Raw genomic sequence first — 13,833 nt, 5'->3', positions numbered from 1 at the left:
GCCCTTCTCTCCTGCACTGCCACAGGCTTCTAACTCCATTTTAAATTTATGAACTGGGAGAAAGACAAAGAACAGGTCATATAATGGAATGAGAAATTCAGTGACACTTTGCCCCCATTGATGACACTTGTTACTTTGAATCACCTCAGACCTCCAGTCAGGGAGCACTGGTATAGCTTATGTTGGCGTAGTGAGGGTAAAGTGAGTTGGAGACACCTGCCAAGTTTCCTGGTGAATGTCTCCTTATGGGGGAAGATTCATACCCACCAGACATTCAAGAGAAGGCCCATTCTTTTTAAAAAAAATCGGGGATGAGAGCCAAGATGGGATAAGGTCATTAAAACATAACAACATTCCATCCCACTCTTCTGGGATGGGAACTGAGAACTATTGCCAGAAAATCAAGTGTGTAGGGTCTAGCATTAGCCTTGATCCCTGCAACCTTCCAGGTTCCCAAGGGATGTGCTCACCATTATCTCAGGGTCAATTTTTTAAAAAATACATTCAATATTAGTTTATTCTTAAAGATAAGTCAAAGTATTTTATAGTTCCAGGCATAACTCAATCTTTAAAAAAAATTATTTAGGGGCAGTTAGGTGGTGCAGTGAATAGAGAACCTGCCCTGGAGTCAGGAGGACCTGAGTTAAATCTGGCCTCAGACACTTGAAACTTACTAGCTGTGTGATCTCAGGCAAGTCACTTAACCCCAATTGCCTTGCCTTCCCCCACAACCCCCTAAAATAAAATTTATTTTATTTTTAATTCATGGAACAAAACAAGCATTTCCATAACATAGTATAATAAAGAAGGTTGACACGAAAATGCAAATCTATTATGTACAACTTGCTATTTCTTTTAAATATATAATAAAGTTATTATGTACATTTTTTCCTTCCCTCTTGCCTGCCCCATTCTAGATATGGCTACCATTAGACACAAATAGGCATGCATATATAAAGTTATCCTATACATACTTCTACTTATCAGTTCATTCTCTGGATGCAGATGGCATCTTTCTTTATAATTAATTTGGGTATTTATAATAGTCAAAATGATTTATTCACTCAAAGCTGTTCTTAAAACAATATTGCTGTTACTGTATATAGTGTTCTCTTGGTTTTGCTTATTTTTCTCTTCATTATTTTGTGCAACCAACAGTTTCATAAAAGAGAATGACAATAATGAGACAACATAGCAAAACCCTTGGGAGGTTGCAAAAGCAGTGATCAGAGGAACTTTATGAAAGCTTGCATCGATAAAATAGCGAAAGAGCAGATTAATGAATTGGGTATGCAATTAAAAAACTAGAAGAACCAACTAAAAATCCCCAATTAAGCACTAAATTGGAAATACTAAAAATTAAATGTTGAGTTCTTTTAAAAAGTTTCATTTTTATTTTCATTGAGAAAGCATTTATTAGAGTCCTTCATCCCCTTTATGGTTGTATCTCTCATCCTTGCAGCCCCTCAAGAACCCATAAGGATAACATTCCGGGCTTTAGCATTGGGCATCATGATACCTGTTATCCTGGCATTGAAATCAGCTGTGGCCTTCATTATATCCCAGAAGAAGACGGGTATGTAGAATGAGAATAGGAGAGGAGGCTAGATTGTGACTGGGAAAGAAATGTTGTGATCCAGAAAGGGGTTCCAAATTTTGGCGAACTTTTGGGAGTTTCAGGAAGATGTATTTGGGATGAGTCAGTTCTGTCCCCGTAGCCACAAGCTAAAAACATTTAGCTTGCCAATTTCTGTTGGGAGAACTTTAAGCGTAGTCAGGACCTAGGACTACTCATTCCTTTTTCATCTAACAGAAGTGATGTTGTCCCTATCCCCTGAGAACTCCTGATGTGAAGAAAGAGACATATTCCCTCCTTATTAATATCCCCGGTATAGTTGAATAGTACACTATGAAGGTCTTCAAATCCTTCCCAGACAGAGGGTTCTCCATGATTCTTACCAATTGTCTTTTGGGCAGAATTAAACATAAATATGTTAGAGTAAGTAAGTAACCTTGGTCCTTGGGACATGCTGTAGGGAATAGTAGAGAAGTGTGAAAAGAGAAGAGAGAGTGATGTGTGGGAGGGGAATATTTTAGAAATTTGATCTCACTTGTGCTTATGATTAATCCTTCCCTAAATCCACCCTCTGTCTTACCATCCCCCATTCCCTCTTGTTTCCCTGTTGAGGAAACATTTCTTCATCCATTTCTGTGTGTGTATTCTTTCTCCTTTGACATTTAGCCAATTCAGATGAAAGTGAAGTGTGATGTGGTTGCTTCTGCAATCACTCTCTTAGGGTTAGATCTATTACATTTTATCCCATTAAATGTTCTTCAGAGTTAGGGGTAAGGGAGTCTTTTTCATCTGCCAACATCCCAAGTCCTCACTGGCTGTGTTGACCCCATTTTAAGAGACTTCTGACTAGCATCTCAGTTCCATTTAGCATCTGATTAGCTTTTATAAAGGGATATTGACTTTAAAGTTACAGCAAGATCAAGCATTACCATGTACCATTTATACCACTAAGTCTCTTCGTAGGGAGGGAATTTGGCTCACACATTAGCTAAGTTCCCACATAGCACTAGTTCCACCAAATTCAAGCCCAAAGCCAATAGTACCTTTTCCTGGATTGATACTTGCTCCTCAGTGTTGGTGTTAAACCGTGGCAAAAACTGGCCTGGATGTCTGAACTTCTGGCCTATGGCTTGAGCCTGAACTGAACTATGGCCTGGACTGAAGACTCCACTCCCTGTACCTATGAAAGAAAAGAATGAACAGAGAGACCAAAGACTGAGACCTATTTCTTGAGGTCACATATCCTCAGAGTTGGGGTAGGGAGAGAAGGAAGGTCTAGGACCCTCCTCCTTTTATCATGCATTTTCACTAACTTTGAGTAAAGGAGTCATCACCATCCTCAGAAATGTATTTGGTAAAAAGCCTCTAGCAGATGCTCTCAGGTCTCTGAAAAGTTATCTATAACTTTGGCCACACAACCATTGGAAGAGGCTACTCTAAACCAATGCAGAATGGCCACACATGTTCTAGTACTCACCGTATTCTCCTGAAAGCAGGTCCCTAGTATCTTCCATGTGGATGATGCCATTTTAGTAAACTGATGGTGTCTGCACATGCACATGACTGCCATTAAAGAGGGTCAGGTGTTTCCCATTCACCACACTCATTCCTCCTAGTTGTATAGGCTGCATGCTCTAAATATGTGTGATAATTTTCCCCACCCTTCATTTTTTCTTTCTCCTTAGTGTATTCCTTTTCTTCCTCCTTCCTTTTCTTCTTTTAATATCACAAAGCAAAACAAAACTGCTTTCAGTCCTTCTGTCTTATTTAACTCTTTTTCTGAGCCCAGCTGATATTAGGTTTCTGAGGGGACACTTGTATTCCTGCCTCTTTAGAATGTAAACACTTCATCTTTGTTTAGTCCCTCCCGATTGCTTCTGCATATTTACCTTTTTATGTTTCTCTTGACTCTTGTGTTTCAATTTCAAAATTTCTTCTTAGCTTTGGGCTTTTCATCAGGAATTCTTAGAAGTGCTCTATTTTATGAAAGATCCATTTGTCTTACTATAGGATTATACCCAGTTTTGCTCAGTAAGTTTATTCTTAGTTGTAAATCTATACCTTTTGCCCTTCAGAATACCATATTTCAAGTTTTCCACTGCCTTATGGTGATACCTTCTAAATATTGTGTAATGCGATGTCTCCTTGGTACTTGAATTAATTATTTGTGGTTGCTTAAAATATTTTTTCTTTGATCTAGAAGCTCTAAATTTCTGCTCTGATGGTCCTGGGAATTTTCTTTTTTCTTTCAGGAGGCGACCAATGGATTCTTTCTTTTTTTGTTTTTCTACCTGGTCCTAAGGGATCTGAGGTTTTCTCTCATGATTTCTTGAAATATTTAAGCCCTTATTTGGTCATGGCTCTTGGGTAGTCCTGTGCTGCTTAAATTATCTCTCCTTGATCTGTTCTCCAGGTCAGTTGTTTTGAATACACAGGTACTTTACATTTTTCTATTTTTTTAATATTTTGAGTTTTTTTTAATATTTCTTGTTGTCTCACTGAGTAATTATATTTTGTTTATTCTACCCAAATTTTCAAGGAATCTGTTGTTTGGGTTAATTTTATACTTCTTGGGCTAATATGTTAATTTTTCTTCCAGCTTAGAATGGGAAGAAAGAGTAGGGTTTAAGTGACAAAAATAGAATAGCCATATGTATTCCCAGGGTATCATTATAGAGACAAGGGACAAAGGCAGATCTAAGGGTGAGGTTGCTGCAAGTAGAGTGAATTAGCCCAGGAGAGACCGCCAGTCTTTGGTCAAATTAGGACTACCTTAAGATCACGTTGCTGAACTTTTTAGTTCAACAATTCTAATTTTCATCTCTCTGAGTCTCTGTTCCTTAGCTATAAAATGAGGACATTGAATCTATATCCTAGGAGATTTTCTCTTGGGGAAATTTGAACATCATCATTTGAAGACACTTGAGATCCAGGGGGGCTGGGCAGGGTTGAGCAGATAGACTCCAAGCTCTATCACCTTAAGAGAAAACCCTGACTCTCTCTCAGCCTTGCAGCTGTGACCACAGACTCTGTTGACAGTTGACAGGGTTCTCACAAGCAAATGATTTTATCTTGTTTCTCCCTCCCCAAGGCCTTTTCTTTTCACCCTTCAGTGTGGTGGCTGTAGCATCTGGTCCTATTTGGGGAACCTGGTGAACTTCATAGGTTCTAATTTCATAAAGGTCAAAGGCATGACCCAAAACCTTCCCTGGCAACACCAAAGGCATCTCCTAGCTTTCAGGAACATAATTCATAACCTGGCACATCTCCTGTTTAGTAGATCCTTTGGACCTTACCATTTCACCTGGAAATCATGTAGCTTGAGAATTTCCTTGTTATTCTCTAGGCTCCCAGGCTCCACAGTGAGGAACTCACCTCTCTAAGGACAAGTTGAAAGCCTTACAACACACTTTCCTCCAAACAGCCCTGTGAGGTATCACAAGAATTATTAACCCTGTTCTACAGATGAGGGAAGTGAGCCTCAGGAGAAGTAAAGTACGCTGTCCAAGGTGATCTAGTAGAAGAGCCAGGATTTTAGTCTACCAGGTCTGCCACATCCAGAAATCTTTCTGCTTTCATATGCTGCCTTTATGAAGTGAATTACAGTCACAAAAATGCAGTTGTTGAGTAACATGGCCAAGACCACCTCTAGTCCTTGGGCTGAGATAGCCTGTTAAACTTGGGGAAGGAATTTATTGGTCAGCTCATTCCTAGAAGTTGGAGCTATGACTTTCGGGATCCATTATAGTGGCTAGCCCATAGAAACAGCAGCAGGCTTTATAGAAGCAGAAATGTTCATCTCTTCCTGTGATACACACAGTTACCATCCCAGACAGCTAATTGCCACACAATCCTCTGCCCTACCCCTAAAAGTCCCTTGCCCACTAATCCCTTCTACAACACCAAGACATCCTTAGTACCATACATCACATAACCCTAAGATATGCTTTGTCCAACAATACATTTTCTGGTCAGACTTTCTGCCTTTGTGACCCAACTTTCTTTAGTTAAGAAAGGAAGAATGGTATCATGGAAGGGCACTCATTGTGATGTCAGGAGATTTGGCTTCAAGTACCTTCTCTGATACAAATTAACTACAGATTATTTCATGTCTCTGGGACTCAGTTTCCTCTTCTATAAAATATGGATAATACTAGTCCTATTTACCTAATCAGGTTGTTGTGACAAATACATGTTATTAACCTTAAAGCATTAATTATATGTGGTTTTGATCTAAAGCTCTGGGATTTCATCCATATGGGAGCTCCCAGCCTGGAATCTCCACTTTTGCAGATGTAACTCTTCTATTACTTATTTTGGAGAGTTGTCTGGGGCACTGAGTTTATTGACTCTCCCATGTTCACATGACTAGGGATTCCTTTCAGGCATGGATTGGGCTAGATGTCTCCTAAAGTCCCTTATGATTACAAAATTCTGTGATTAAATGGGTTAGAAGCAGAGTTAGAACCCAGCTCTTTTTGACCCCAAGGCCAGCCTTCTATCCACTATGATGCATTGCCAACCAGAAGCTCTATAAATATAAGTTGCTACTATCACTTAATCAGTGAGGTGATGGATGTTGAGCACTTTGGAATCCTTAAAGCTCTATATGAATGTAAAGCATTATTATGGATTTGCATTGGCTTGTTTCCCTTCCATTCCCTGGCGAATCTTTCTCTTCTCTTCCCTAGCCCTGTCCACTATTTCCAAGTGTCCAGTGCAGTCTGGCCTAGTCCCAGCTAACCAGTAGTCCCTGAAATGTTAGCTTAGCTTAGTGAAGAGTGGTGGTGGTCCAAGAGAACTGCTTTCATGGATTCTCTATGGCCCAAGGTATGTTTTCAGGCTTTATATTCACAATTGTGTCACCTTACTTCTCTCCTGTCAGTTTAACCCCTTCACCATTGTCAAAAGTATGACTTGGGGCCAGATGTCTCAGTCAGTTAGTTCAGAAACATTTATTAAATGTGCTAAGCACTGGGGATACAAAAGGGGCAAAAACCAGTCTCTTCTCTCAGAGTTTACATTCTAATGGAGCAGACAACATGCAAACAACTGTGTGAACCAAGCAATGGATGGGATAAATAGGAGAGAATCAATGGATGTAAGGCACCAGCATTTAAGGGGGATTGGCAAGGGTTTCTGGAGGAAGATGGGATTTTTCCTGTGACTCGAAGGAAGACAGGGAAATCAAGAGATGAAGATGAGGAAAGAGAGCATTGCAGGCATGAGTGAAAGTCATGAAGATGCATGGAATTGGGGAATCTTTGGGGGAATCATTTACATTGCATGGCCCCTTTCAGTCATAAGATGTAAAGGTCAAAGGGACCTTCCAAATCACCTTGTCCTATTTCCTCATTTTAAAGATGAAAGAAGTTAGGCCTTGAGAGGAGAAGTAGCTCAGCTAATATCACAGAGATATTGAGAATGGGGGCCAGGACTGGAGTTCACATCCTCAATAACAAATTCAAGGTTTTCTCCCATATACCACGCCGCTTTGTTCCTCAGATTTTCTAACTATGGGTGCATTGTCAAGAGGGTTTCCAGAGTCATGGAACCCTTAAATATTTTAAAGATAGGCTCCCACTTGAAGTGGCTGCTGGACTCCCAACCTTACCTCACAGCCCACAGGTCAACACTGTCTTGGTTCCGATCGTGGTTCCCATTCATCTTTCACCCCACTCTCTCTTGAGTTTACTCAGCACAACTCAAATTCTTCTACAGCTTAATTATTTAAAAAATGAGAAATTCAAGCAACTTTATGGGAAAAGAATGTGTTGGACATTAAATTCTAACTATTCCCATCCCCTTAATTTCTTGTATACTTTCCAGTGTCAAAAACAGACTAAATCACAGTCACATAAGCCAAGAGTTTTACTTGATTAGATTAGAGGAAACAGAGTCAGATTGCCCTGAGCACTGCTCCAGTTTGACAGAGAACTTTACATTTAAAGGAAGGAATGATTAGGCAATGGTGGAAAAGTGCCAAGAATGTTACAACCCTAGTTGTCTTTTTTGTTTACATTTTCACACTATGATATTCATGTTTTACGTTCTTAAATATTTTGCCTTGTAAGTGTTCTTGTGATTTCATGAGAATGTGCTTGTCATGTCCATTGTCAAACTTGCCCCAAGATGGAATCAGTCTTATTCTTCCTCTCCAACAGACTCTTGAAGAACTGGAAGGAACCTTTGAGACCACTTATCCAGCTCCATAACTTTACAGATCAGGCAACAGGCCCAGAAGGAGCAGTCATGTGTCTGCGGTCACATAGCTGACATGTAGCTGAAATGGGATTCAGGTTCAGTTCCCAAGTTCCCATTCAGTACTCACAGCATGATTTCCCCCCTGCCCCCATTGTACACACTGCATTTGCATTCTTTTGTGTGCAGTTATTTTGAGATTTTTTCCCCCTGCATTTCCATGCATACTTACAGATTTCAGCCTTGCCCCTTTCACATCTGTACAAAATCCTGTGGAGATACTGCACCCATTTTACCAGTGGAGGTGAGAAGGGACAGCATTCTAGGCACAGGGACCAGAAAGTACACAGGCAAAGAGAGATAGGAGACAGATGATCAGGTATGATGTGGGAGAAAGGTATACAAAGATTGGAAAGAAAAGAAGGGGCAGCTTGTTTGGAAGAGTTTTAAGTGCTACAACCAAGGGGTTCATATTTGAGCCTAGAGTTAATAGAGAGCCACTAAGGTTGATTGAGTAGGAAAGGGACATGGTTGGGCATGAGCTTTAGGAATCACTTTGGCAGTTGAGTGGTGGATGGATTGGAGTGAGGAGAACCTTGAGACAGGATGATTAATTAGGGGGCGATTGTAGCAGTGAGGTGGCTGTTTGCATAGAGAGAAGGGGACATATTGGAGAGCTATTATGGGAGTAGGAATGATAAGGTTTGGCCACTGATAGGACATGAAGGGTAAGTGAGGAGAGAAGAGGTTTTGAACTTGGTAACTGGAAGTATGGCTGTGATTCTAATAGTAACAGAATGGTCTGTTAGTCCTCTGGGTCAGGAAACCTGAAATCAGGTCTTGCCTCTGATACATATATGATCTTGGACAAGTGACAGCTTCTGAGTGCCCTAAGGGAACTGTTTCTAAGTTGCAGGCTACTTGTGTATCTCCATTGGTAGAGGGAGTTTCCTCACAGGGAGTTGTCTACACAGATGAAATTATAGACACTGTGTTCGGGACCAGAAAACATGGGTGATATTACCAGTTCCATCATCCAGCTGTGTGACTTTAGATAAGTCACTTAAATTTTCTGAGCCTCATTTTTGCCATTTGTAGGATGAGGAGAATAATAATGGTAGCCAGATATCTTACAGAATCTCAGTTTTCTCATCTGCAAAATGGGGGTAATAGCTCTTGCAGAGAGTCAGCATGGCATCATGGCTAGAATTGAGGACTTGGGATCAGGAAAACTTTGATTCCAATCTTACCTCTCAACACTTACTAGTTGTGGGAACCTTGACAAGGCCATTCCCTAGGTTATAGATGGACTCTACACCAATGAAATCACAGGCCCTTCATATAATGCTTGTGAAATTTACATCATAAGATTGTTTTTTGGAAAACATAATGAAAACCCTAAAGTGCTATAGAAATTAGAGCTAGTAGTTGTAAAAAAAATTGAACCTGTCATTGATATGGGGAACTCCCAGGGGAGAAAATTCCTTCTACCAATGCAAATTGGCACCTTCTTTGAAACTTAGTCTTAGAGCTCTGTCTCAAGTACTGAAGTGTGAAGTTACTTACCCAGGGTCACACAACCATTAGGATCACATAGGGTCACATGCATTTGAAGTAGAGCTTAACCACTGGGCCTTATCATGTTCTCTGTGGCTGAATTTTATATGGGTTATCTCCCCAGGGACTATCTTTCTTTCATACTTTTATCCTTAGCACTATGCTAAGTGTGAGGGATAAAATTAATAAATGCTTTTCAGTCGTTCATTCATCATCCACTCATCCATAAATGAGTTACTCTGTTTTCTTCCAGGTTTTACAAAAAATAACATTTTTTGGGGGGTGGCAGGAGAAAATCAAGAGACTGTGCTTACTGGTCCACCACAAATTTATATTACATAATTTCAACTGGGCCTCACTGAAATGAGGAAATCCTTTAATGAATCTCTGATTGAGTCCCTAAACTGCTCAAGACAGTGACTTTTCCAAACCTTTTAATTACTCCTTAAACCTCCTATGAGACCCCCTTCCTCTGCCCCCTCAGTGGAGAGCCTTGATTCATTTCATTGAAAAAATTGAGGCTATTTACAGAGAACTGCTCTCATTCTCTCCTACATATTTCATATTCCTAAGATGCCTTCCCCTACTATCTTCTCTGTCACCCTATGTCATAGGAAGAGGGAGCCTTTCTCCTTACCAAAGCAAACCTTCTTATAAGCACAAACAATCCTATTCTATCCTGTCTTCTCCACTGGGAACGATTGCCCTTCTGTTCCTAATCTTCAATCTCTCCCAGTCTATTGACTGCTTCCTTGACGTCTACAAACATACCCATGTCTCCTCCATGCTCAAAACCTCTCATCTGTTCTATCCATCCTTGCTGGACACCATCCTCTAGTTCTCATTTTTTTCATGACTGAATTCCTTGAGAAGGCCTTCTACAATCAGTGATTCACCTTCTTTTCCTTGCACTCTCTTCTAAAATCTCTGCTCTACTTCCAACCTCGTTATTCAGCTGACACTGACCTCCCTGTAGTTCTTCACCCAAGACACTCTGTTTCTTGACTCCAAGCATTTTCCCTGGGTGTCTCTCGCCAGAGGGAACCTGGCCCTTTTCATCTCTGCCTTCTGACTCCCTGGCTTTCTTCAAATCTCAGGTCCAGTCACAATTTTTGCAAAAAAGCCTAGAGCCTTCCTTCTGAGATTATATCCCCAATTTGTTCTCTCTGTCTATCTCTGTTGCTCTCAATTTCTCTGTCTGTCAGTCTGTTTTTATCTCTCTCTATGTATGAAATCTCGGTGGTATGTAGTTGTTTGCATATTGTTTCCCTCATTAGAATGCAAGTTTATTGTGGCCAGGGACTATTTTTGCTTTTCTTTATGCTAGTAACTGGCATGTAGTAAGTGTTTAATAAATCTTTGTTGACTTGATTATCTAGAGTTTATGACTTTTTGTAATGTGAGGTATGAAAATTAGTCAACTTCTCTGGAGTTTGGGGTTGGGAGACTTGCTAACTTCTGCATGGTAGGAAGAAGGAAGGTAGTAGGAAAGAAGAAGAGGAATTGATAGGGGAAGGGAGGAAGGAAGAAGGAGGAGAAAGTTCTCAAGATTATATCCCTGTGGAAAGAGATATTTGGAATGTTTAGAATGTTTCAATATTTATAATGTTCTCATCTCCCCAATATCTGTTGCCTAGAAGCTGAAAGTAGGGAAGAGACCAAGATCATGGAATTCCTTCTATAAACACATCCCCCTCTCCATTACCCCACATCCCTACCATATTTTCCTTTCCTCAATGAACCTCCTGAAGTACCACTCCACAGCTCTCTTCCCTTGACCCTCCCCTCTCCTTGTCTCTTACCTTCTTCCGTGCTGTGCTCTTGGGTCCTGTGGCCTATGGGATAGATGGAGAGAATTGTAGAGAAAGACCTGGGAGAACCACAGAACCTGGGAGAATCTGCCCCGTGTGTGGAAAGACCTAGAGATAGCTTTTCATTTAATATTGAGGATCATGCCACATGGTGCCATGTGGGGATTCCCCAGTCCAGCAATCATTACACTGGAATCTCCCTGTGGGTGAAGAACAGAGGAGCCCCAAGGTCTTGAGCAATGTCTTCTCCCCTGCCCCCCACCCCCAAGCCAGGGTGGAGCTATCTCTTTTCCATTGTACACTAGTACTGGACAGTGACTGGTGGTTCTGTGTTTTTGTTTTTTTTTCCCCAGTATCATCTGAGGAATCCATATGGATGACTGCTCCCCCCCCCCCCCCCCCAGCAAAAAAGTATGCCTGAAATATTGTCCTCAAAGTGTCTTCAGACTTTGGATTGCTATTGGAAATGACACTTCCTTCTTTTGATCTGCCCTCCCTGTTCCCACCTTTGTCATCGTTGTTCCTACCCCATGCATCTTTTTTCCTCCATATGATGAAGGCCATAGCTGAGATCAGGACCAAGACGGCAGCAGCTGAGATATTTAGAGATAGTTCCCAGGACTTTCCTCTGGTGGCTTTCCTGGGTGCTGCAGGGAAGGCAGAGGCAATAGACACAAAAGTGGATGGGGTCTCCTCCATGGGACTGTCTCCTGTGGGAAACTTGCAGTCCCTTTACCCTATGAGCCTCTTCCTCTTCAGTAGCAAATCTGAGGCCATTAAAAAGTTTTTTCCCAGCTTTCCCATCATTTTCAGAAGGGAATTGGGGTTATTTGCATGCTATTTGTGTAACTTGAGATTCAGGTTTGATGAATTGCATAAGACTCTTCTCCTTGGTGGAGAAAAGAATTATTCAGTGTTGCACCTCTGTCTAGGGGTGTAGTTGGCATGAGAGCTTGGGAAAGGAGAGATCTTCTTCTAGCTTCCTGTTTCAAGAGGGACACATGTTTCCAGGCCATCTTTGGAAGAACACACAGAGATTGGGAAGAACGACTTTGGGAAATAGTAGACAAGTAGAGAAGTCAGCCCTTAATCTGTCACTGTTTTTCTTGCTTGCTTCCCTAGAGACAGGGAAATTTCCCATTGGGTGATATTGGAGACATTATGGGTTGAGCTGAAATATTTTGTTCAGGGTGGGAGAACTCAATCATTCTGTGTACTCTGGTATAGTCTAAACTGAATAACCTCTCTGAGCTCATAGGCTTAGCTAAATGGGTTTGGTCACCATTCACTCATTGATGATTATTTTTTTTTGCAATTTGCCTGGAAGAAACCAGCCTTTGGATATAATTAGTACTCTTTCCTAACTTAGGGATAGTGATTAGGAAAATGATTGGAACCTAAAAATCATTTCCTCTAGTCTAGTGATATATAGGGAAGCAGGTAGATATAAGAGGTCTAGTCCCCTTCTTCTGAGGAGAGCAGAGTGGCCAGCCTCATGGCCCTTCTCTTGTTCCTCTCTAGGCAGGAATCAAAGTCTCCTTTGGAGAGGGGTGGACAAGATTTCAGAAGTATCTCTTCATGATTTCCCATGATCTGCCTTTAGGAAAACCTACATGGACAGGCATAATCTACATGGGTCTCCCACACATACATTCCATAAGCCTTTGGGTTCAAAACTCACCTCCAAGAAATCACTCACCTGGGTATATGGCAGGTATCCCTAGCTCACAGTGCTCCGCAACACAGGCATAACCCTCTCCAGGATCCCTTGGCTGGAGCTCCACAATGACTTGGAGGTAGAAGGTGGAATCAGCATTGGGCAGGATGCCACTGGACTTCTCCTTTCCCCAAACACCCATTTTCCCATCCTTTTCCCAGTGTAGCAGGATGGGACGGGGGTAGAAGCCCCTGGCTGTGCAGAAGAGGATGATCCTGCCATCTGGGGCATCCTGACGAGACACAGTCACCTCAGGGGGCTCTGGGAGAAAATGAGGAGAGAGGCTATCATTTTGAAAGACCAGTGGACACCTGCTATTTTGCTATCACTTCTAGTATCCAATAGAAAATGTTTTGTTTGGTCTTTGTAGACCTTCCCAATAAGATGCCTGTATATCTTTCCATTCTTCTTCCACCAGAGATAAAAATAGTGCAGTGTCTGCCCTCAAAGACATTATATTTTCCTGGGAAGATTAGAGGCAGGGGGCAAATGAGACACAGATATAGATGAATAAGTATAACGTAAAGAAAGAGGAGACAGGAGCAAGGAAAAAGCCAAAGTGCTTTTTGAGGAGGGAGTCAACCCTTCAGCTGCAAAGGTGGGCTTGGGAGAATGCGCAGAGAAGATCCTGAAAGGCAGAGATGAGGAAGGCAGGATGGGGGGGCATGGAGCTGAAATTTGGTATGTGAGCCCAATCTGGGTGGTCATATTTCCTTGCTTATGGCTGGACAGGGATGAAAGATGGAGTTCAGTTGTGGAAGGTTGGAGATAACAATCTAGGTACATATCGTTATTGCTCAACTTTTGTCTTCATCTGGGGACCAGACTGCAAAAGTCCATAGCATGGAACTTTCTTTATTGGTGGAGAGTGATCATTCAATGATCCATTTCTGTGTGAGGGACAACGTTATCAAGATCTTGGGAGGGGAGAGAGAGAGAGAGAGAGAGAGAGAGAGAGAGAGAGAGAGAGA

At 41.5% G+C, this 13,833-nt stretch overlaps 1 pseudogene; it reads right to left on the bottom strand.

Annotated features, from left to right (window-relative positions):
* Positions 1–2,553: 2,553 nt before the first annotated feature.
* Positions 2,554–13,833, bottom strand: part of LOC138145676 (BOLA class I histocompatibility antigen, alpha chain BL3-7-like) — a 46,570-nt pseudogene continuing 35,290 nt past the window's right edge.

The sequence above is a fragment of the Petaurus breviceps genome, unplaced genomic scaffold (genome assembly GCF_028583685.1).
Source record: "Petaurus breviceps papuanus isolate PSGF00001 unplaced genomic scaffold, PetGlider_PUasm1.0 139, whole genome shotgun sequence".
Taxonomy (NCBI): domain Eukaryota; kingdom Metazoa; phylum Chordata; class Mammalia; order Diprotodontia; family Petauridae; genus Petaurus; species Petaurus breviceps.
Note: the sequence above shows the minus strand (reverse complement) of the source record. Positions and strands in the feature narration are given on the sequence as shown.